Raw genomic sequence first — 23322 nt, forward strand, 5'->3', positions numbered from 1 at the left:
CCTGTACAATAAGGCTATGAAAAAGTCATTTGATCCAGACAAAAAATTCCAAACTTTATTTTCAGAGTCGTTAAAATTCCCCTTTCTTAGCTACCACTCAATAGATATTAAATCAGCAGCAGCAGAGCCATCATTTACAAAGTAGAGCACTCATAATCTACTGCAGGAAACAACTAAAGAAGAAAAAAAGGCAGCCTTTCTCCCGTTTTTACACCCGGTGGCTGTGTTCAACTAATGATACTCCTGAAAAAGCCAATATTTTACAGAGTACAAAACAGTAAAGCTCAGTGATTTCATGAAAATAACTAAAAAACATCACTTGCTGTTGTTTGAAAAAAAAAAAAAAAGAGGGAAGGGAGGTAAAGGCCAAGAGGATTTCTGCAGTAAATGGAAGGCTCATTGTGACAAAACCACCTCTGACACTGAAAGTGTAAGCGGATGATTTAGAGGTTGGAGAGGGTCGCACACACACAGGGACGCAAACACATTTTGATCAACAATAACAACTACAGTCAAAGGAAGAAGGAAATAGGAAAATTACAAAAGCGTATTTTAACAAACTGGATGACATTGCATACAGAGGACAAAGAAAACACAAACTTCAAAGATGGTTTTAAAATAGAAACACTATAAAGGTCGGTAACTAGCTCCCTTGTTAGAAGAGCTGACAGTGACATTAAGAAGCAACTAGCTGTGCAGTGCGGGCATTAGAAGCCCATCTGGGACATCTGTTTGAGCGGTCCAGTTGCCCTGATGAAAATACACTCATACAGTTTACACTGTGTTCACGCAAGTGGTCACCATCTGGTGTGCTATACATAGTCCTGTCGGGAAAGTGATGCACTTTCAGTACATTCCAGGATGGAAAGCTATGCTCCATAAGACTTACGAGCACCACTGGAACAAATGTTTGACTATTACATTGCTCATACATATTATGTTTGTTTGATTTTGCACAGCAATTTGTAGAAAGTGCTACTTCAGGACTTTCCTTTCCATGCATGTATGGAAAGTTTTTTTTAAAAAGTAGAGAACAGAAAAAACATTAAGCATAAGAAATATGACAAATGAGTCAAAAGCAGCATAAAAGGTAGAAACTGGAGTAGAGCTCGGTTGCAACATGCCTTGCAGATGTTAAAAGCTGAGATGAAACCTTTATTTTGAAGGTGAATGGTCTCCATGTCCTATGCGCATTGCACTCTTCAGTTTCACTCCCATTTCACTGGCAAGTGTTAGCAGACAGGTTAGCATCATTCGTGCAAATGACAAATTACTGTACCAATCTGCTAGTGACAACACCAAGAAGTACTGTTCTGTACTGCACCTTCCTTGCAATCAATTTTGCTCGGCGACAGCTAGCAGCCTTTAACAGCTACTTCTCAGCCAGTCAGAGACTACACATTTTTCCAAAGTGACCACAGGGTGCCAAGTGGCCACTTACCTGCGTATGTAGGTTTGTATGATTACGGTTTAACAATCAATTTTGACTGACAGCAAACCAGTCAAAGCCAGTCAGAGAATACTCATTTTTCCCTGACAACCTGTGGTTGGTTAAAAAGTGTTCCTGCTTTACCAGGTGTAACAATAAAGTTTAGCATCCAGGCATCCATGAAAACAAATTTATAAATTTAACAGAGTTACAAGTTAGCAGGAAGTTAGTTCACTAGTTTCCACCTAAACATGATATAGCATGTTCTCACAGAGATGTTTCTGAAAAAATTAAAATGTACAGCTCTGCTATCACTTCCAACATAAATGAAGACAGAAAACTAAACAGCAGTGACTTCAGGGTTAATGAAGTTGGACTAGCAGGTATATAATAATGTGCTACATGATCGCTAGCGACACAGCTATGTTAGCGTAACATAAACACAGCAAAGCTGGAGGGTGAACGCTAACGTTTTTTCCACTTGATAAAAGTTAACGTGAAGGTTCCCAGTGCTTTAAATGGACCAAACTTCAGTCAGGAGAACAACTGAGATAATCCATCCACAATACGAGGTTAGTCATTCATATACTGCAACAACATGGGAATAGAGCAGCTGCGAGAGAATTCAACATTAATGAATCAATGGTACAGAAGTGGAGGAAGCAAGAAGAATGAGTTGAGTAAAGTTTGACTTATCTGACTGTTTTGTTTCGCTTAATGCACCTTATGGTCTGAAAAATAAAATATGATTTTTGTATTTTTCTCCAGCATTACTGGTTCTGTTTGTCAACTATCAGATACCCTAAAGTGTTCACAATCCACCCAGTACAAATATAACAGATTTACTGACTGGATATATCAAGCACACAGACACACAAAACACACATCGTATTTTACCTTCAGTCTCCCACCTTCATTGTTTCTTTCAGTCTCTCATTTCTCGTGATCTTTCTGGTGTGAAATCAACTTGTCCAACAGCATCTTTTATTTTCTGTTTCTCACTATATAGTTCCCTCAGGGAACGCTTCCTTTATTACTTTCCCAGAACTGGATATGTACTGATTGATCTGTCAGTGTATTTTATTTTGAACACAGAGTTTGATAAATAGCTGCGAATAAAACAAATGACAACACAAAAATGAATGCATGAATAATGAATGAATAAAATATTAAACCTTTTGTTTGAAACTAATGTATGTAGGAAGCTTGAAGATGCCACACAGGTTTTTTTTAAAGACACTATGTCTTGATTCCCACTTAAAACGTGTTCAAATTGCAGTTGTGCAAAGCCCTAATAGAAATTATTTGATGTCTTCGAATGCCACTCAAAAATAAGAATTAATTTACAATGCAGCCATGTGAAAAAGAAAGTGTATATAAGACTTTATACACTCCTGTTAAAAGCAGGTACACCCTGTGAGTGAGTAGAACCACCTTTAGCAGCAATTGCTTGAAGTAGTCATTTTCTGTATGACCTGATGAGTCTGTCACATCGTTGTGGAGGAATTTTGGCCGACTTTTCTTTACAATGTTGCTTCAGTTCATTGATATGTGCAGGGATTCGTTTATACACAGCTCTCTTAAGGTCCCACCGCAGCATTTAAGTCAGGTTGAGGTCTGGACTTTGACTGGACCAGTGCAGCACTTTGATTCTTTTCTTTTTCAACCATTCTGTTTTTGATCTGCTGCTGTGCTTGGAATCATTGTCCTATTGAATGACCCAGTTTCAGCCAAGCTTTAGCTGTCAGACAGATGCCTTAAATTTGGCTCTAATATACTTTGGTATACAGAGATATTCATGGGCAACTCAATGACTCCAAGGTGCCCAGGTCCTGGCGCTGCAGAGAAAACCCAAATCATCACCCCTCCACGCTTCAAGTTGATGTGAGGTGGGGAAGGGGTGATTTGCTGTGCCTGGGCTAATCTGTCCAAAGGACATTGTTCCAGAGACACTGTTCTGTCATTGTCTTTTTAGAAGAGGCTTGTTCATTCTTTTTAATTGAACTGACATGAACTTTAACATTTAGTATGCGAAGGCCTGTAGAGTCTGAGTTGTGGCTATTAGGGTTTTTTGCAGTTTGTCTGAACATTGCACAGTCTGACCTCGGGTTGAATTTGACATTTTATGAACACATCTGAATGCTTCAACCAAACACATTGTGAGAACTTCTTCTTTTATAGAGGTGGTCACACTTGCTGATGATCAGTTAATCAAGTGCATATTATTATCAGCACCATTCAACTGAATTAAATTTGATTTATATAGAACCAAATGACAACAGCAGTCGCCTCAAGGTGCTTTATATTGTAAGATAAAGAGCCTACAATGTTACAGGGAACTCCAAAAATCAGATGAACCCCCACTGAGTAAGGATTTGGCAAAAGGGGGAAGGAAAAACTCCCATTTAACAAGAAGAAACCTCCAGCAGAATTAGGCTTAGGCGGAAGGGGAGGGATAGCCATTTGCCACAACCATACTTACCCCCTTTATTTCTAGAGAAGCAGTCGCTGTCTACATAGTTTGTCACTTGTATCCAACACTGGAGCCACTCATGCAAGTTTTGTAAATATATATATATATATATATCGTTGCTGAAAAGATGAGCTGTATTGTAACAGGCGGCAGAAACAGTATTGACCATTTTAACCTTATGCAGCTCATTTTTTCTGACACTGAAAGAAGTGGTTAGGTGCATTATGCCCACTGGCTGCACATTGTGGGCATACAGGTGGATGATTGAGGTAGTAAGGCTGAATCAAAATATTTAAGTTTTGGCCATAAAATAAAAAATGCTGTAACACTGAATGTTACTGCAGAGTTGTTTAATTCTTTGCCAGCTTTTCACATCGCACAAAAAATGTCAAACTAATCATTTAAGTTATCAAATGAAGTATTAGTCACTGAACAACAAGGTCATGTTTCAACAGCTATGCACCAACAGGCAGGAATGCATGTTAGTTGAGACTTTACCAGTATTTAATAATGTTTAGTTCTATAATCTTTTGACCGATTCTAGACTTCAATTACACAAATCCAATAAGTTTGAGAAAATTTCTGCTTGTAACATGAATACGCTGAAAGCCAGCCACAGATTTTAACTTACAAAAGATCTGATGCCTCAAGCAGCCAGTTACCAGAAAAATATAGCAAGCCAGCCAACGTTTGGGTCAGCAGAAAGACCAATATGCTCTTAAGGACAACCTCTAGGTCTCTTTTTACTTGAAGACTCTGTAGTTAAGAGGAACATTGGCTGAGCAGGACATAAATCAAGGAGGAAGCCCATTTCTAAAACCTATTTGAGTGGGTAAAATTTCTTTTTTGATTGCCTCTATTTCAAAGCTCACCCAGAGCACCAATTGCTGTGCTTTATGGGGCGTTGCTGTTGACACATCAGCTGCGCTTTAATGGAATTTTTGACAGCATCACACACACACACACACACACACACACACACACACACACACACACACACACACACACACAGTCTAAGACAAACAAAAAACTTACTAAAGAGTCGACTTAGAGCTGAAGCAGTTTCGTGCACGCGCTCAAACAACCACACGACTTTTGTTTTGCTGGAATGTCATAACTTTTAATCAGAGTTATACTGAAGGGCTAGATCAGCTGTTTTATTATGAAAAGAAACTTTATTCTCAAAGAAAAGAGAAAGTCACAGGCAGCTACTGTGAAGGTGAGAGTGCGCACAGTACAGGCTCTGTGGCATCCGTGGCTGGTTTTAAAGTACCTTTTTTGTTTTTGGGATCCTTCAGTCCTTGTATTTCCATAATAGCTTTAGGTGCAAAATTATCAGCTAACGCTAACAAGCTAAACTGGCAAATCTCCATTCATAAAATTTATGTGTGAAACACACAGATACAAGTACAGTATCTGTATCAGTATCAACTGAATAAAGAAATACTAGAATTCATCTTTACCAAATCTGTAGCCCCTATTTTTTGTCAGATATATGTCAGTTATGATTTTGGTCTTGGCGCTCCAGCGGTTCACTGGGTGCTGAGGTTGAGTTCACTCGCTCCATTTATAGCAGAAGTGACGCCAAGCAGACGCCACTCAGCTCCCTCTGTCGGACCACCTGTCAGTCAAACTGGCCATGACCTCCAGTTCAGTATCCAGATGGATGGGTTATAAAAAACTAATCTATACAGTTGAAGGGGAACTTCTCCATGGAGAGCAAAACCATTTTTGTACCAGGCTGCAAATATGCTTTGTAATGCTGTAATATTGGACTTCATAACATGGGAGTGGAAGCAGAATTTGGTGCCACCCTCTACAGGCCTTTAGAAGAACTGCAGTTCTTAGCACCTGTGCAATCACTTCATTTTTCTATCATACAACACATTTGACAAGATGACAAATTACATTTACTTAATTATCTTTACTACAGTCTTGTGTTACTATTCCTCTTTTACAGTTTCTGCTACTTACTGCGTTCAAGTATAAAAAACTACTTTTTACTGCAATACATTTATTTTCTAGCTTTACATGAAACGGTCTTTATGCATCCCAAAAATATGGGAAATAACATACAATGTACAACCACGAATAAATCTCCAGTACATCTTCATAGCTACCCGGCAGCATATAAAATAATCATAAACTGGCATTGATGGACCTCTGATCATTATCCAGTAATATCTTTTTTTAAATGGAGCAATCCACAAACCAGCAACTGCATGCTAATGGGAATATATTTGTTCTTTTATGTACGTAAATGATCTCAAACTATTTCCAATAGTTCGTGATAAGTTTTATGGTTGTTTTCTAATTTGCAACACACCAACCGCTGTATTAGTTACACCTTACTAGTACTGGGTTGGGCCCCATTTTGACTTCAGAGCTGCTTTAATTATTTGAGACACAGATTCATGACAGTGCTGGAAACATTCCTCAGAGATTTTGGTCCACACTGATATGGCAGCATCACACAGTTGCTGTAGATTTGTCGGCTATACATGATCATAATCTCCTGTTCAATTACATCCCAAAGTTGCTCGATTGCACTGAGATCTGCCGACTGTGGAGGCCGTTTGAGTACAGTGAACCTACTGTAATGTTCAGGAAACCAGTTTGAGATTATTTGAGCTTTGAGACATGGTGTGTTATCCTTATGGAAGTAGTCATCAGAAGATGTCACACTGTGGTCATAAAGGGATGGAGATGGTCAACAACAATGCTCCGGTAGGCCGTGGGGTTCACATGGAGATTAGTTGGTACTGAGAGCTGTGCTAAGAAAATACCCCACATACAAACAACCTGAACCGCTGATATGAGACAGGATGGCTCCATGTTTTGTGTTATTTACATCAAGTTCTGACCCTTTAAACTGAATGCAGTAAATGGTCTGTATTTGTATAGCACTTTTCTAGTCCCTAAGGACCCCAAAGCGCTTTACACATCCAGTCATCCACCCATTCACACACACATTCACACACTGGTGATGGCAAGCTACATTGTAGCCACAGCCACCCTGGGGTGCACTGACAGAGGCGAGGCTGCCGGACACTGGCGCCACCGGGCCCTCTGACCACCACCAGTAGGCAACGGGTGAAGTGTCTTGCCCAAGGACACAACGACCGAGACTGTCCAAGCCGGGGCTCGAACCGGCAACCTTCCAATTACAATGCGAACTCCCAACTCTTGAGCCACGATCGCCCAGTAAATCATCCAACCAAGAAATGATTTTCTCTGTTGTGCAGTTCGGGTTAATTATAGCCTCAGTTTCAGGTACCACTCTGGTGTGGTCTTCTGCTGCTGTGGCCGATCTGCTTCAAGGTTTGTGTTAGTTGTGTGGGAAAATCCCAGCAGATCATCAGCAGTTTGCAAAATATTCAAACCAGTCCATTGGTACCAACAACCATGCCATATTCAGTGTCACTTAAATCACCTTTCTTCCTCATTCTGATGCTCAGTTTGAACTTCAGCAGGTCTTCTTGAACACGACTACACACCTAAATGCTGTCACGTGATGTTTGTATTAATGAGCAGTTGAATGTGTACCTAACAGAGTGGTGGGTGACTGTCTTCGGAACGCAGTTCCTCATGATGAGAGAGATGAATACAGACACAAAAAAAGTCTTTATAAAGAAACAGTTAGATACTTTGCTGCCAGCATCGTTCACCGCCTCCTTTTTTACAGGAGGACACTCCCATCATTTTGATCATTAACCCGCGTTAGCAGGTTTTCCTGGGGAGGCAAATTATCTGTCACACAACTGCAAGAAGTGTTTTTTACTATCATAAAGCATTTGGCTCATGTTCGCATGACATATAATATTTCTATTATTAATAAGATGCTTTGGGAATATAAATCTGCCACCAGGCTTGAAACTGTCTCTGGGCTTTAACCTGGATTCCCATTATTAGTCATAGCGTCTCACTTTAGAAAAGCAGTGAGGCAACATGAGGTCCAATTTCCTCCAAATGGTAAAAACAGCATTTATATTCACTTCAGGCAGAGCTTTTTTTGCCATTAAGAAGACATATATGCGTAAATCACACATTCAATCAAAATTAAAGTGCAAATAAACTATGGATCAAAGCAAGTGGATGCCTAAAGGTTCTGCTACAGCATTTTCTGTCCTGATTTCTTACATGTTGTTGCAGTCACCACCTAGATTACGTATAACGCATCACATGATCTTAAATTCTTATAAGAGAGATTATTGAAAGTGTCTAGTATTTAGAAAGTCTTTTCATTGATTTATTGACCTTTTTGTGGATATGAATATGGCATTTTCTTTCTTGACATTTCTAAAGTTCAGTTGTAATCAGTCTTCTGCCTCCTTCTGTTTTGATCATGAATTCACTTCTTTCAGTGGGGCGTTGATTTGTTCGCTCTGTATTCTGTTCTTTCCCCCACTCTCTCCTCCTTCAGTTGAAGTATGAGCTCATAAAATGCAGTGCACAAGTTCGTACTGACACTGCCCAATATGTGGAAGTAAATACTATGGTGATATGTTCTTTAACCTGCTTATCAGCTTGTTTTCCCCACCCCGGATTCCTTTTTCCAGTTTTTTCCTACCTTTTCTTCATTCACATCTTCATTTTCTTTCATCTGTGCCACATTTGTCTTTCTGTTCCCCCTAAAAGCACAAAATAAATTCTACAATGAGCGTATAACTTTTAGATCTTTTTCAGGGGGCAGCTGAGGCCTGGGAGCTTTTGTGGGATGTCCATTAATCAGTGGTTTTGGATCCCGGCTCCTCCAGTCTGGATACTAAAGTGTTCTGGGACCAGATATTGAGCCTCAAGTTGCACTTTTATTTGTATTAGGGGCACATTAAGAAAATAAATATGTTATTTATTAAGCACTTAAATTAAATCCCTCTATAAAATGCCTTGTGTAGGTAAGTTAGTGAAGTCATACTTCAGAATCGGTTTAAGTTTAGTAGATAGAGTGTGTGGTGTGGTGATAAGCAGAAGGACGTTGACGAGATGGTGCAGACAGCTCCATCTGGTCAGAAGGATAAAGCACACAAACTTGGAAGAGCTTGTTGATGCTGTACGGGGTATTGACTGTGTGCATTGGTTGTATTTTAACAGTCAAATGTGTAGGTTAACTTCTTCTCTTCACTGATGTCACGCCTGCCGAGGCGAGCCGTGTGGAGTTGGAAGAAGGACCCAAGATGCAGGCAGTGGATGAAATGCTAGTGAGGTTTATTTACAAAGGTGTAGTGGCAAACAAGCAGTGGGGCATGACAAATAACTGAAGACACCTAAACTGGGAGAACTAAAAATAACAGACCTGGGAGCATACGATAAAGGGATGAGAAGCAGAGAGACGCAGACAAGGAACAGGACACCGTGGGACACAGGGTAACACAGACGAACCAGCAACACACAGGGCTTAAATACACACACCAGTAATCAGGGGATGAGAGACAGGAGGGCAACACGGCTGGGAGGAATCAGAGCTGACGGGACAGGGGAAATGTAAACTGAACACACTCACATCAGACAGAGACCTTCACAATAAAACAGGAAACTAACAGACAGAGAACCAGACAGGACACTGAACTTGACAGGCGGACTCATAAGTAAACACAATAACACCATGGACAGATAGAGGGAACACAGAGAAGTGGGAGCAGGCAGGCAAAGAACAGAAACCTAACAAATGGCAAAATCACAACAGAATACATACTCGAATAAAAAAAAGCATAAGGAAACACAAAACACTGAGTCCTCAGACTCAGGACCATGACAACTGATCTCCTCTATGATTTGTGTTTTAAATGTAATAAAAAATAACACGAAGGCTTCAACTTGCTGTTCTCATAACTGAATGGGGACGGCAGATGGAAATCCGCCCACAGTGTAGGGTAAAGACTGGCTCATTTGGTAATATGGACATTTTCAGTTTGTTATGAACACATCAGCTGCCCTGCAAGCAAAGAAGTAAGGTATAACTGTGCTAGCTGTCCTTAAGAGTTTGATCATATTACAGGCTGTTCTTCAGCAGGCGAGTGCTGCTGTCCAGACATCCATTTTTACCGAGCACCTCGAGGAGTCTTCATCTAAAAACTAAAAGGGTCGAAGGTCAGTCTCAACCTTGGAAACACTGCAAGGGAAAACACTCTGGACTCAACTTAGCTGCCGGGTCGAAAGGTTGGACCAAAAAAAAGAGAAAAAGAAGCGTGCAGGGCAGAGGAATTTACGAGTTTTATGGCAAGTATAATGAAAACTCCATTTGGTAATAAAGATTATGCCATAAAACTGTTTCAGGTGCATTTCATGAGTTCATTAAAAGAACCAAAGTGTGAGGAAGCTCCTCTTTCCTCTCTGTTTCATTCCTCACTTATTTCCTCCTTCCTCTCCTTCATCTCCTTCTCTTTTAAAATAATTTGGTAGTTAACACTTTGTCATAGTGATCCGCTGGTACCATCCCGTTGGTTTTTTCTTTCTAATATCTGTCTTCCCTATGCTTTGAATCTGGATTTTTGCACTCTGCAGCTTTCTCTTTTCTCTGTAGTGTCCAAATGCTGGGCTTTCTTTTCTTCTCTGGCTTTTTTCACACAGCTGAGTATGTTTGCTGCTTATAATCGTAAAGTCTCGACCGATTTAAGGAGCGCTCTGTTCTGCTCTATGTTGTTTGTCGGAGTGAGCTGCAGTGTGTTATCTGTCTGCCTGGTTTTACACACTGCACAGCAATGCTTTTGACGCATCAGTATGCCCACACCCATTCAGAAATCCCCTCTCCCCCTATCCCTTCTCTCTCTCTGACACACAGACACACAGATGGAAGGATTATGTGGTTTTACATTAGCAGTGCAACTCTTTGTTAATGACCTTTCAGTCATTAGCAGCAGAGAATACAATTTTCTGTTTTTGACTCTTTCAGCCTTCGGCCTCTGTTATTAACTCACTGAACAGCTGTTGTTGTCAGTAGTAATCCTCTGCCGACTAACAGGCTTATGCAGCAATGCATAATATTACACTTTATTTTGGAGCTGATAGTTCAGCAATGGGAATACCCAAAGATTATAATCCCCAGGGGTTAAACGAAGATCCCGATGGGATGTGAACTGTTCTGTCGCATAAATGACAGCTTTCAGTTATGCGACTCCCACCCCTTCACAATCTGAATGCATTGACCAACTGTTGCACACTTAGATTAAATTAAATTTCTAACCAGCGTGGCTTTATGAGTCCGCCTTTACAATATGATCTGTAAGTATGAAGACATAGGACATCATTTTGTATACTTTTGTCTTGAGACTAGCTCGACATGCTAGGTTTCAAATGCTAGAGAGGTTAGATGTCTAATGCTAAACAACACGTACTTCTTACAGTAGCATAAATGAAATCAACATCAACCAAAGATACTGTGAGTCCAAATGTTAATTCTCTGTGATTACAGATAGGTTTGTGTATAAAATCACCACAGTGCCACAAGGTCTCCAAATGGACTAGTGAATTAGCTTTAGTTGCTAATAGTTAGCTTCACTGCTACAGACTAAACACATAATGGAGACTCTTGGCCAACTTCCCTACTTTCTCTTCAACCCTGTGGATCAAGGTCAATCTATTTACTATTTTGTATTTCCTTACCTGGGAATATAAAGACATTGTTACTAGTGCTGTCAGCGTTAATCTCATTAAAATGACGGTAACACCATAACCCCATTAATACGGCAAATCTCCGTTAGCGAATTAACGTGGCTCGACCCGTGTGAGGGGCTGCAACGCTTTAACGAGCTAACCGTGCAGCCCTCACAGGGGGCGTTAACTTGCTAACGGAGGTTTGCCGCGTTAATGTGGTTATGGCGTTAACGTCATTTTAATAAGATTAACGCTAACAGCATTAATCGTTACTTGTTTTGTACACCTCATTTTAGGAGATAGTCACTCTTGTGTTGTAAAAACGGAATTACTCTTCCATTATTATGTATCACTGGAGATTGTGGCGGGGCATGGTCAGCGGTGCCACTGCAGGGTAGGTGAACGCACCTGCAGGGCATCTCCAATCATGCCTCGCCGGATTAAGACTGTCATGTTGTAGTTGTGGGTATGTGTGGCTGGCAGCTAGGGAGCTGCAGCCATGGAAGCATGTTAGAACAGCAAAGTATGCTGGAGAACGCCGAATAGTGGTCGCATCCAGCTTCATTCCTGCTGCAGAGATTTGGGCACACATTATAAACAACTAAAGCAAGTAACATATTTGAACAATCAGAACATTCTAACAGCGTACAGTATTATAATTAAATAAAACATGCGTGGGTGTACCCTTACAGTACACATCATGCATTCAGTTTGAGTTCATGGATAAAAAAAGATATTTACAGCACTCTTTCAATCCACTAGAGAGATAATACAGATCTTACTCCAGAATCTGAAGGAGTCATCATCGGCTCTGCATGTAAACCAACCAAATGTTTTCCAGCGTGCTTAGCTTTGAGCTAATAATAGTAGTATATTACTTATACAACTGCACAAGAAAAGGAATGCAGCCAAGAGAACACCAGTAAGAGGGGATGAAGGTTAGATCAAAAAATAATTTCTGAAAAGCTGAAAGTAAGAGATTGGTTACTCCAGAGCAGATTATATTATGCATGTTATTGTAGGGTCTTTACCTTATAATATAAAACACCTTCAGGCATTTCCTGTTGGGATTTAGCACTATATAAATAACACTGCCTGTTGCTTCATGTTGAAAAAGCAGCAAAAATCAGCACAAAGAACATAGCACCTCGACCATTATCTTCTAAGAAGGTATGCACTGAAAACACCGTTAAACTGTCTGAACTGCACCTAACTATGCCAAAAGTCATTCAGAGGTTTTGCATGCACACAAATGTTGGAGGCCTTCCATGTAATCTGGGTTATAGTCTGTTTATCACTGATTAGAATTGGGCAATTAATCGCCTGCTAGTAGGTACAGCAGGTCTCCCGCTGGTGATCTCAATGGGAGTGATTACCACCTACAAAGTCCCATCAATGAGAGGATCTGATTTGAAGAGTGTTCAGCACTTTCCCTTTACTGCTCGTTCCCTTCTGCTGCGCTCTTCTGACCTCTCTCCACATTTTTTCATTAAACTCAGCTGCTGCACAACTTACTGTGGGAACATCTGAAATTACAGCTACATGAAATATGAGTCATTGCACTTTCACCACCATAATGTGAATATATTCAGTAGGGCATGCCAGGTTTCACAACATCATTGCACTTCGTTGCTACCTCCACCTGAGAATTTCATGTCGTTTCTGAGTTTTATCGATCTATCTCTCGAACTACCCTCGGTATTACCCTAACACTGTTACACAAGCTTCTTTGAATTTCTTCCAGGTAAATCTACGAGCAGCTCAAGACGAGTGGTGAAGATACAATCCTGCACTTTTACTATGTTGTACATAGTAATTACTGAATGAAAGCAAGGCATTAAAGTCAAATAGACGTCTATAGGAGAGTCTCCTAAGTGCGCCGTCCTTCCACTCACTTGTGCATTCTCTCTATGAGGCGTGAACTGAACCAACAGGTTTTTCTCAGAGTGGAAAATTAGCTTCTCCATGCAAGCTGTATTGGTCTGCTGTGGTGAAGCAGCCTTATGGGTGAATTACGCTTCAGCAGGAAATCTACGTCATGACTTACGATGTAACTGGAAACCCCTTTTAACTCTATGCCATAACCTTCCAAGTAACCTGAGGTGCACCTCCCGAGAAGCAGAGCTATGTTTCAAGTCAACGACTGAAAGGCGATGAAGGTTACGGCATAGAAGCATAAATCAGGCATTATACAGAGGATGAGCAGTTTTGTCAGTACTTTTCTTGCTTAGAGGTCACTATGCTTCCCTTTTCCCAAACATCAGAGGAGCTCCATCATGACGCTGGCTTTGGATCCTTCACGTTTCCAGTCTGTTTTGTTCAGCTCTGCCAAAATGGCATCTGTTTATGTCTGTGTGTCACTTTTACCAGCTGTTGCTGTGGTTAGTAGGCGCTCTGTGAATTCATCCCAAATGTCACTCGTGCCACTTCGGGTCTCATGCCTCGAGCGTGTTGGTTTCCTGTTCCCGCATATATTTGAATGTATTTGCTTTAAAATAAGACTCCCAGGGCTATAAGCACATGTACATATGGTATAATGGAGTCAAAGGAAATAGACCTGTAAGAAAAATAATTTTCTGTGGGATTTAGGTGTTTCGGGATTATATTACAGACTTAATTATGACTTTTTTCCCCATTCTTGTCCCTCCCTTCTGTAACACTTTGAGCTGTGAAGGATAGGCTTTTATATAAGCTTGGCTCGCTGTGAGATAACTGCCTTTTGGATCCTCTTTAAATGTTTAATTATTGCAGAGTGTCAGGATTTCTGTTTGGAGTGTTGAATGTGCCATTAATTTGTCTGCCAAGTACGATATTTAGCTTATCCTCTCCACTCTTCTTTACTGACAGAAAACACACTAATCCAGGTGCTTCGTCAAGAGAAATCGAGCAATGCAGAACCCCCAGTTTCAAGATAATGTTTTGGCTTTATATTCCTTAAACTGCAACACCACGCACAGTCATCTCCTTTCAGGGTAGCTTTTCAATGTTAGCATTTAACAGTGGGTTTCTTTGGCTTCTAACTCTTTCAGCATCTCTTTCTGTTATTTAACCCACCTGGCAGACTGACTCCAGCCAGTCTGTCTTATTGTTGTAACTTTGCTCCATCTGTCCAGTCCATTATGTGGCCTCATGGCTTAGTGACCACGCTGATGGAAATGACCCGTGTGACATTTAAACACAATCCATATCCATCCAACGCATGCCACATGGAGCACGACATTTGATTTTTGTGTCAGAGCTGCATCAAATAGCGTCACTGTTACACATGTGGGACCTGCCTGTACACAGGCCTGGGTGCTGATTGGTAGTAATGTGATTTGAACACCTTGAAGTCATCACTTATTTCAGTGTGTTTCAGTGAGGCTTAGGTGGCAGTTTTAACCAAATGATCAACCAAAATTTCATCAAGAAAGAACAAAGTACCATATCTGAATTTCTCCTAACTTAGTTTGAGAAATTGTTGGATTTTTGTCACTTTTTCCCATCCAGCTTTGAAAAAACTCTACTAAGTGTGAGTTATTATTTATTTATTTATTAACCTTTATTTAACCAGGAAGATCCCATTGAGATTAAAAACCTCTTTTTCAAGGGAGACCTGGCCAAGATAGGCAGCAGCAGATGTCTCACAGTTACAGAAATTACTCAAACACAGGCAGCAACAACACACATGCAACAATAAGTGAAAGAATACAAATAAAATAAAAAATAAAATTCAAATAAAAAATAAAAAAGTCAGTTAAAATGACAATCAATCTAATTGAAACAGTTGCATGTTATGGACTTGGCCTCAAGGATTCGTAGTTTAGATTTAAAACACTTAATGAAATGAATTCAGTCATTTTCCATTCCTTCTGCAGTTTGTTCCAAGCCGAGGGTGCTAAATGGACAAAAGCTCTTTTACCAAGTTCAGTTCGGGCAAATGGAACAGAAAGCAACAAGTAACGATGTGGACGAAGAGAATACCGCCCAGCATGTTTCATTACAAGCAGGGAACATAGATAAGAAGGCAGCAACCCAAGTATCGCCTTATATATAAAACTGTATAAATGAGTTCCTCCGACTTACCAAAGCAGGCCATCCTACCTGAGAGTATAACTCACAGTGGTGAGTCTGAAATTTACGGTTAGTGATGAACCTCAGAGAAGCATGATACACAGAATCAACCAGTTATTGTCTTCTTAATGTGTTCAGTTTAATTCAGTTTATCTATATGGCGCCGAATCACAACCACAGTCTCCTCAATGTGCTTTATATTGTGGGTGGTTGGTTAAAAATTGCAGCTTTATCCATCCATTTAATTTGTGTTACTTATCTGGGTTCGGATCATGGGGGCAGCAGTTTAAGCAGAGACATCCGGACCTACCACCCACCTCGTCCATCTCTTCCGGGGGGAGAACCAGGGCATTCCCGAGCCTGTCGAGACATCAAACCTCTCCAGTGCGCCCTGGGTCTACCTTGGGGCCTCCTCCCAGTACAAAATGCTGGAAACACCTAACCTAGGAGGCACCCACTTGGTGTCCCAGTCGTGCCTGATTGTGCAGAGGACCCCTCCTGACTGACTGAGAGCCTCGACTTATCTGGCTGAGCTCAGAAACCCTAAGAAGAAAACTTCTTCCAACTCTAAAAACTCATAAATATTATTTTTTTTGCCGTCTAGAAAAGGTAGTAAGAAAAGAAATCAATAAAATAAAAGAAATCTATGATAAAAAGTTCTTGAACACATACTTTTTCAACTTCAACTTGTGGGCCCCGTGTGTTTCACATTAAACAATTTTTTCCTGAAAATATTCATAACAACAAACATATTTTTTAAAGATACGTGACGAATGACATGAATCAGAAAATACCACTGAACATGTATAAGCAATATAATGTCGTATAAACACTGTTTTGCTTTGGCACCATGTAAATAAAACTGAATTGTGTTGATTGCATTTTTGGTGTCAAACATAAGGCCTGAGGGCCATAACTGTCCTGGCAAAGACTCCAAACTTTTAAATATATTTTAAGAGGATTTTCAGATAGCAGAAGGTTTAGTTTTACCTCTGATTATCAAAATTTCTGTTTTTTGTTTTTGTTTTTTTTTACAGTGGGTCAACAAAAAACAAATAACAGAACAGAGATTTTCAGTTTTATAATTACAGGACCATTTGGCAAATGAGCAATCAGCAGTTTCTTCATTTACTACAGCAGTATTTCTTTAATATGTAGAAAAACTAAAATGTACTGTTGAACCTGCACTTTCTTATACTAAGATATCTCAGGGATTAAATGTGTAGACAAACTTCTTTTACTGACAGAAAGGGGAGTTCCCCAGGTCCGGCTCACCAGTCATTGATCAATGTGAGTCGTATGAGGCTAACGACATAAGATGAGTTTGTTTAATATCCTCACGTACTGAACAGCAACATTAGTAACACAGGCAAACAGAGAGCCCTAAATAGGATTTATCTTATTTCACACAGTTAAAATTGATGCTCTGTACCATGTTTGCAATTTATTCCACATAACATACTACACAACAGATATTTAACTAAGTGCCTTTTCCTGCTTTTCTAATGTTTCTAGCTCCTAAAAATAATAGAAGTCTTTATTCAGTGCCACTGTGCTTCAGCTGGATAAAAGAACCGACGATTAATGGTACATTCAGTTGTGGTGTTGCTGCTGGAGTGTGGGTGTGTGTAGGAGTTAGTGTGGTTTTGTGTTTTCACTCACTTTTACCTCTGTTTTGAACTGAAATGTTTTACAAATGAGCATCAAAAAGTCAATAGCTCGTTTTTCTCTTCCTTTTTTTTGCCCTTTTCCTCCCTCTTTCACTGCAGGCAGATGGATGATGCTGCTGATCCCTCGCTCCGGAGGCGTGGAGTGACAGATGACAGAGGTTTTGGTACAGCAGGAGGGAGAGCCAAAGAGAGAGGCGACGACGGAGAGACTCGCCACTGCTGATAACCGAGAGAACAGAAAAGGTCAAGCACATCGATTGGGAGGTGAGGTAGAAGTAAGTGACCGGATTTACCGATGCTGCTCTTGCTCTCTGTCTTTACATTCTCTCTTTTCTCCGCATTGTTTCTGCAGCTTCATTTCTTTCTTCTTTTTTCTTCCTCTGTGCCCTTACCACACTGAAAAAACACACACACACACCTCCACCTGCACAGCTCAGACTGCTCAATATTTCTCAATAAACCCGCTTTAAAGTTGTAGTTGCGATGCAGCGCTTCTGTGCTTTTGTGGCAAAAACTCTCCCAGTTTTGTTGATTTGGCTTTAAATTTGTGGATGAAGAAGATGTGTTCCTACAGCACAACAGTGACCTAACACACAGTCAACTCATTTAACTTCCTCTGTTTTAAATTCTCACTATGTTCGTGCTCGTTCCGGGAAGCAAAAAAAAAAACGTCTGCCCTTGAAGTGCACATAAAATGTTTAATGAACGGCAATTTGTTTTGAGCAGGAATGTAGGCAAAATACAAAAAGCCATTAAAAACCACAGAATCTGATCTAATGGTTGTGCAGGTCTCAAACTGTGATGGTTTATGATCCACTCTAAGAACAGTAACGTCTGCCAGATAAAGCTCAACTGTGCTAAAGCATTGGGAGGTTTTCTCAGTAGCAACTAAGGCATAGTTGTTTGCACTGTAATTTCACGCACGGTGGCTCAGTGATTAGTACCGTTTAAAGCAAGATGTTCCTGGGTTCGAGCTTCAGTAAATCCCTGTGTAGAGTCTGCATTCACAGAACCACCTGTGGAAAGCTGTGGACCCATTCACAGGTTTCCTCTGATTCTAAAAACAACATGGCAGATGAGTGCTGCTTCCTGTTGTCCTGGGACACTCGTGCAAAAGCAATTCTTTAACTGTTCATTCACTTTTATATATGCAGTGTCAGGACACACCATCAGACTCTACAACTTCAAATAAAGTTTTTTGGTGTTTGATTTTTCAGGTTCTGTTTAAGTATCTTTAGGTTGTTAAGTTTCCTTTTCATGTATTATTCGAGAACTCCTGTTACATCTCTTGTAGTTTAGTATTTTCAGTGTTTAATTGTTTAGTTATTCATGTTTCTAGCTCTTAGTTAGTCCCCTTCCGTGTTCATCTTAGTCTTGTCTCTGTATGTTCTTCCTAGCGTCCCCTGTATGTGGTCCATCGTGCATTCGTGTTTGTTTAGCTCAGTCTCAGTGGTCATGCTTCCTGTTTTATTTTGGTGATCTCTCACCTCGTGTGCATTGTGGTTTGTTTTGCTTCATTGGTTTAATGCAGTTCTGCTGCGTCTCCACTTGTGTCTCAGTCACCTTTCCCTCGTGTTCTCAGGTGTTCATTTTCTCCCATTTTTTTTTTCCAGTTTTGGTTTCAGTTTTGCAACTGGCTTTTCCGTTTCCTCTTGTATTCTTTCCTTGTCTTTATTTTGTACTTTATCATCAACCTTTTGCTTTTGGCTCCAGTTTCCAACACATGATCTGCATTCCCTGCAGATCACGACACATTGAACCACAACAATCAACAATCAGCTTCCTATGAGTCACACTTGGCAATGGTGGGAAGGAAGAACTCCCTTTTATTGATAGGAAGGCTCAGGGAGGGGCAACAACGTAATTCCACTACATAGACTAAGGGTGAAACACAAGCTGGGACAGTAAGGATAAAATCGAATGCTCTACAGCAGTCCCAAAAAGTTGATGCTGTTAATCTGGATGTAATGTTTTAGTGGGAGAAATGTTTCGTCACTTACCCAAGCGAATTCTTCAGTCTGAAGAACTGAGGTGACTCGTCTCTGCTTTAGCTTGACACATCAAGTCATACAGTAGTGGCTTCAGAGATTTTGAGAAAGCGATCCATGCCTTCATCTCATCTCGTCTCGACTTCTATAATAGCCTCTATTCTGGTATTACCGCTACATTAATTGGCCGACTGCAGCTAGTCCAAAATGCTGAAGGCTTTGCCTCCCATTCAGTTTTTAGAAACTCAAGCAAACTCAAGCAAACCCCAACAGAACACACAAGGCTGAGTGTTTTGTTGGGGTTATGTGACATTTTGAAGTTATGATGGGGCCTGATCGTGCAGGACATTGAATGTGAGGAATACGATTTTTCATTTCAGTTCTGGATTTAACAAGGTGGCAGTTTTCAGTGTTCTTCCTGTAACGTTTTGGAAAATCCAAAAGCTTTTCAGGAAATTTTTAAAACAGTAATAAGTACTTACAGGTTATAATAATTTCTGTGCTTATTAAAACAGGCAGTCTCAGTTAAATGTATAACGTGCAGGTTAATGGAAAAGCTCTGCTTAAAAATGACTCCAAGGTTCCTCACAAACATCCAGACAGCAGATGTTGGGGGGGTTCACTTAATCTGCCATCTGGTATTTTTTATCTATTTTTGAACTTCTAATTTTAGCAAAGTAAATCCGTAATTTAAAAAGAAAAAGAACATGTAAAAACATCTAATTAAAATCTTCTGCAAAGTGCATTCAAACATCCCTCCAATCCTAGACTCCATTTTTCTGGATTACAGTTTTATGCTGCCGAGGCTACAGCTCACACAACGCTAAACTGAGATCATTTTTTAAAATTGACACAGGTTTATCCTGGAGTTTTTCCATAAAAACTCTGCAAAAAGTTATTTTATTTCAGTGCTGTCTCTCATTTATTACATTTATTAGTCTGGAGAAATGAGGCTTGTTCCTGAGGTTTTCTTCCCACATTCAAAACACAAGATAGCATCCATTACAGTAAAAGATATATATAAATCTTATAAAGTTTGCATCTGTCTTGTGTGAAACTTGTATGTAAAGCATACAAGAGTGAAGACAGATATAAGATTTGATGCAAGTCTTTTATAAGTTTTTTTCTATTTCTTTTCCATATGGGAAGGCTGTGTGTGTCAGCATATTTTGAGACCATTTTGAGTCTTCCAGTTATTAAAAAGAAGGTCAGGGTACTTCTCATTTCTGGCAACTTAACCCTCCAAGGATTAAGGTAGCCAGGAAGTAGGAGGAACAATAGCTTTGGTTACAATTACTTCACAACAGCACCAAAATAATCCGATGTACTATAAAGGCAGCAGGAACTATTCTCTACTCTTATTTTTATCCTGCAAAGCAAATAAAAGTAGACCTGTGAGCGGAGAAAAGAGGGAAGACGAACCACCTGCTGCTGCCTCAGTGCAAAATGTTGCCACAGAAGTTGGCATTCACCAGCATATAGCTGGTAAATACATAGCTGACACTGTTTATTGTTAGGGAAACATAAACGCTTAAATGTTAAGCCTAAAACCAAACAAAAAAGGCAGTTAGTGTTTGCTTTGTAGGGCACATTAATAAGAAGAAAATCCCCCCATCCCATTTTGCTTTCCCCCCTCTGCTGTTTTATCTCGCAGAGCAGAAATGGCTTAAACAAACAGAAGTGCAGCGGCAGTTTTATTTTCCCCACGGTGGAAAGCGCCAGCGACCGCGGCGGCGTCTGTGCCACGACTCTGCGAGTCCCCAGCCGTGTCTGCGTAACTCTCTCCAGGATGAGGGCCGGAATGCGTTCTGCAGTCACAACACCAAATATAAGCCTAATCTACATGTGATGTGATTGGTTAGCTGAGGCCCGCATCTCATCTTTGGTTTGAAACTAATGAACTGTGTGCTTTCACTCGAGTTTCCAGATAAAAAGATAATCACTGGTAGAATAACAAGTTACTGTCGTGTGGAGTCGAGAAATTGGCTTCATTCGGCGTGACTCATGGTTTCGTGCGCGTCTCTCCTCCCTCGCTTTCTCATCTCTTTTATCTCTTTCCTCTCCTTTCAATCACTTTTCCTTTATCTCCCCAATCACTGCTTTGTCCAACTTCCCTCCTCCTCTCCTCTTCCTCCTCCCCTCTCTTCGTCGTCTTCTCCCTCTCTCTGTGACATATTGCTGCTTTGTCAGGCCAGTTAAATGGCTTGCCTGCAGTGCTGTTTAGTTTCCTGTGAACTATGCTGATAGAGGAGGCGATAGGAAGCAGCTTGTCCGTTACACACAAAGCAACGCGCTGGTGACAAACGCACTCACACACAATCCGTAATCACACGTATAGTTCTTCCCTCGACTCGACTTAAAGTTGCGTTGGTTTTTCTGTGTTGCCTTTTTCATTTTCCAAGGGTAGAATTTTAAAGCGCACGTTATTACGATGCTGTTTACCTTTTTTTGTTTATTTGGTTTAGTCAAGAAAAGACAAGCTCAGCAGTTTCATTGGATTTATGTTGTCCTGAGAAATAATCAATAAATTGTAGTAGCCTCCTCTATAATGTGGTCTTCCTTGTCTTGCTCTTCAAATCTATAAAATATGGCCCCATAGTCCAGGCTAAAGCCCTACCAGGAGCTGAATGGTGGTGAGATTACATGATGATTTGGTCTGATGGGAGAGGCAGTCATTAATATTGGTATCATATATAAAATCTATCCTCCCCAGAAAACAGATAACATCCTTCATTGTTATGCTTCAAACAACCGTTTTTCATTTTCTAAACTCAAAATACTAAACCTAACTTTGGTTGTTGCATTAGCTTAGCTGTGATCACAAAACCATGGAAGTTATTCAGGAGTTGAGCAAAGTCATTATGTTGCCTAGCACCCACCTACCAATGGGCTAAATGGCACCTAATTTATGCTCCGTATAAAAGCCTTGCATCGTTTTAATATCACAACAGCACACAACAACCTTTAATTCATATCCACAAAAGCTGAATTATGTCATATTATGATGTTGTTACATTTCATCAACCGCCTGAAAAACGAAATGCAATGTTTATACACTTAATTACACCTTGCCATTTGATAGCTAGCATTTCGACATATTTAGTTAATATGTTAGCTACATAAGTGTAGCATGTAGTACATCTCTAAACAAAACAAAATACTGAAGTAACAGTTTGGAGCATCTCGAAGAAAGCAACTGGACTTCTTTCAATTTCTTGAAGATGTTTCACTTCCCATCCAAGAGGCTTCTTCAGTTTTAAGAGGTCCAGTCGACCGTGACCCGGATGACTGAGAGCCAACACAAACATCTGATGTAGCAAAAATGCAATGATTCCACTTTGTGGTTTTGTGAGACATTATTTGTCAGAGTTTTGTTACACTGGAAACTCATTCAGTTTACCAAAAATGAATAAATGAGATAAACTCAGTTACATGACAGGGATACATGACAGATGATGTGCACTGTGGTAGAGCATGTTTGACCCTCAAAAGTCTAGATTGCCTGAGCTGTGTGATTACCGCATGTCAGCATACTGAGCCCTAGCCATGTTGGAAGAGTGGATATGGTATCTGGTGTGAAAGCTACCTGTGCCCAAGCTCTGAAAATATCTGTGTTAAATAATTTAAATTGCTCAAAGGCATGTGAAAGTAGAGTATGTTCCAAAATGACCCCAAATACACCACAAAGAAAATGGACTCACGAACTGTGTGCTTTTCTTTCTTTTTTCTTCTTTTTTCAGTCCCATTATAAAAAAGTGTGTGTGTAAGAGAGAGAGGAAAGAGTGCTCCTTTCTAATGTGTTATAACCCCAGGATATCAAATACTGCCATTATGAGTGTTACAAGGTGTTCTTGGGCATTGATGCCTCACTGTCCCACCAGTATTAAAATTTGTGATAAAGTTTCTCTTTGGAAACGCAACAAACCCAACGCTTTGGGGCAGGTTTTCTCAGACTTTAGTCACATAGACCTAGAGACCAGTCAGCAACGCTTTTAGAGACTTAAAGATATGGAGATCTTTGCAGCTGTCCTTATTGCACTTGCATGCAGAAAGTTTCCTTATATCAATCAATCAAAGCTTTATTCGTCACATGCAGGTTGCCCTGCAGTGAAATGGGAC

The 23322-nt window shown here is 40.3% G+C and overlaps 1 protein-coding gene across 4 annotated transcripts in view; it reads left to right on the top strand.

Moving 5' to 3' along the window:
- Positions 1-23322, top strand: part of htr2cl1 (5-hydroxytryptamine (serotonin) receptor 2C, G protein-coupled-like 1) — a 161547-nt gene that overhangs the window by 93205 nt on the left and 45020 nt on the right. For 2 of the 4 annotated variants that reach the window (XM_042228353.1, XM_042228351.1), the window contains one exon: positions 17315-17490. The gene's annotated coding sequence lies outside the window, so the exon portion shown is untranslated. The remainder of the gene's footprint in view (positions 1-17314; positions 17491-23322) is intronic. The other 2 variants (XM_042228352.1, XM_042228354.1) reach the window with 2 other exon arrangements.

This window comes from Haplochromis burtoni, unplaced genomic scaffold (genome assembly GCF_018398535.1).
Source record: "Haplochromis burtoni strain Fernald_Lab_line unplaced genomic scaffold, NCSU_Asbu1 Contig_319, whole genome shotgun sequence".
NCBI lineage: Eukaryota > Metazoa > Chordata > Actinopteri > Cichliformes > Cichlidae > Haplochromis > Haplochromis burtoni.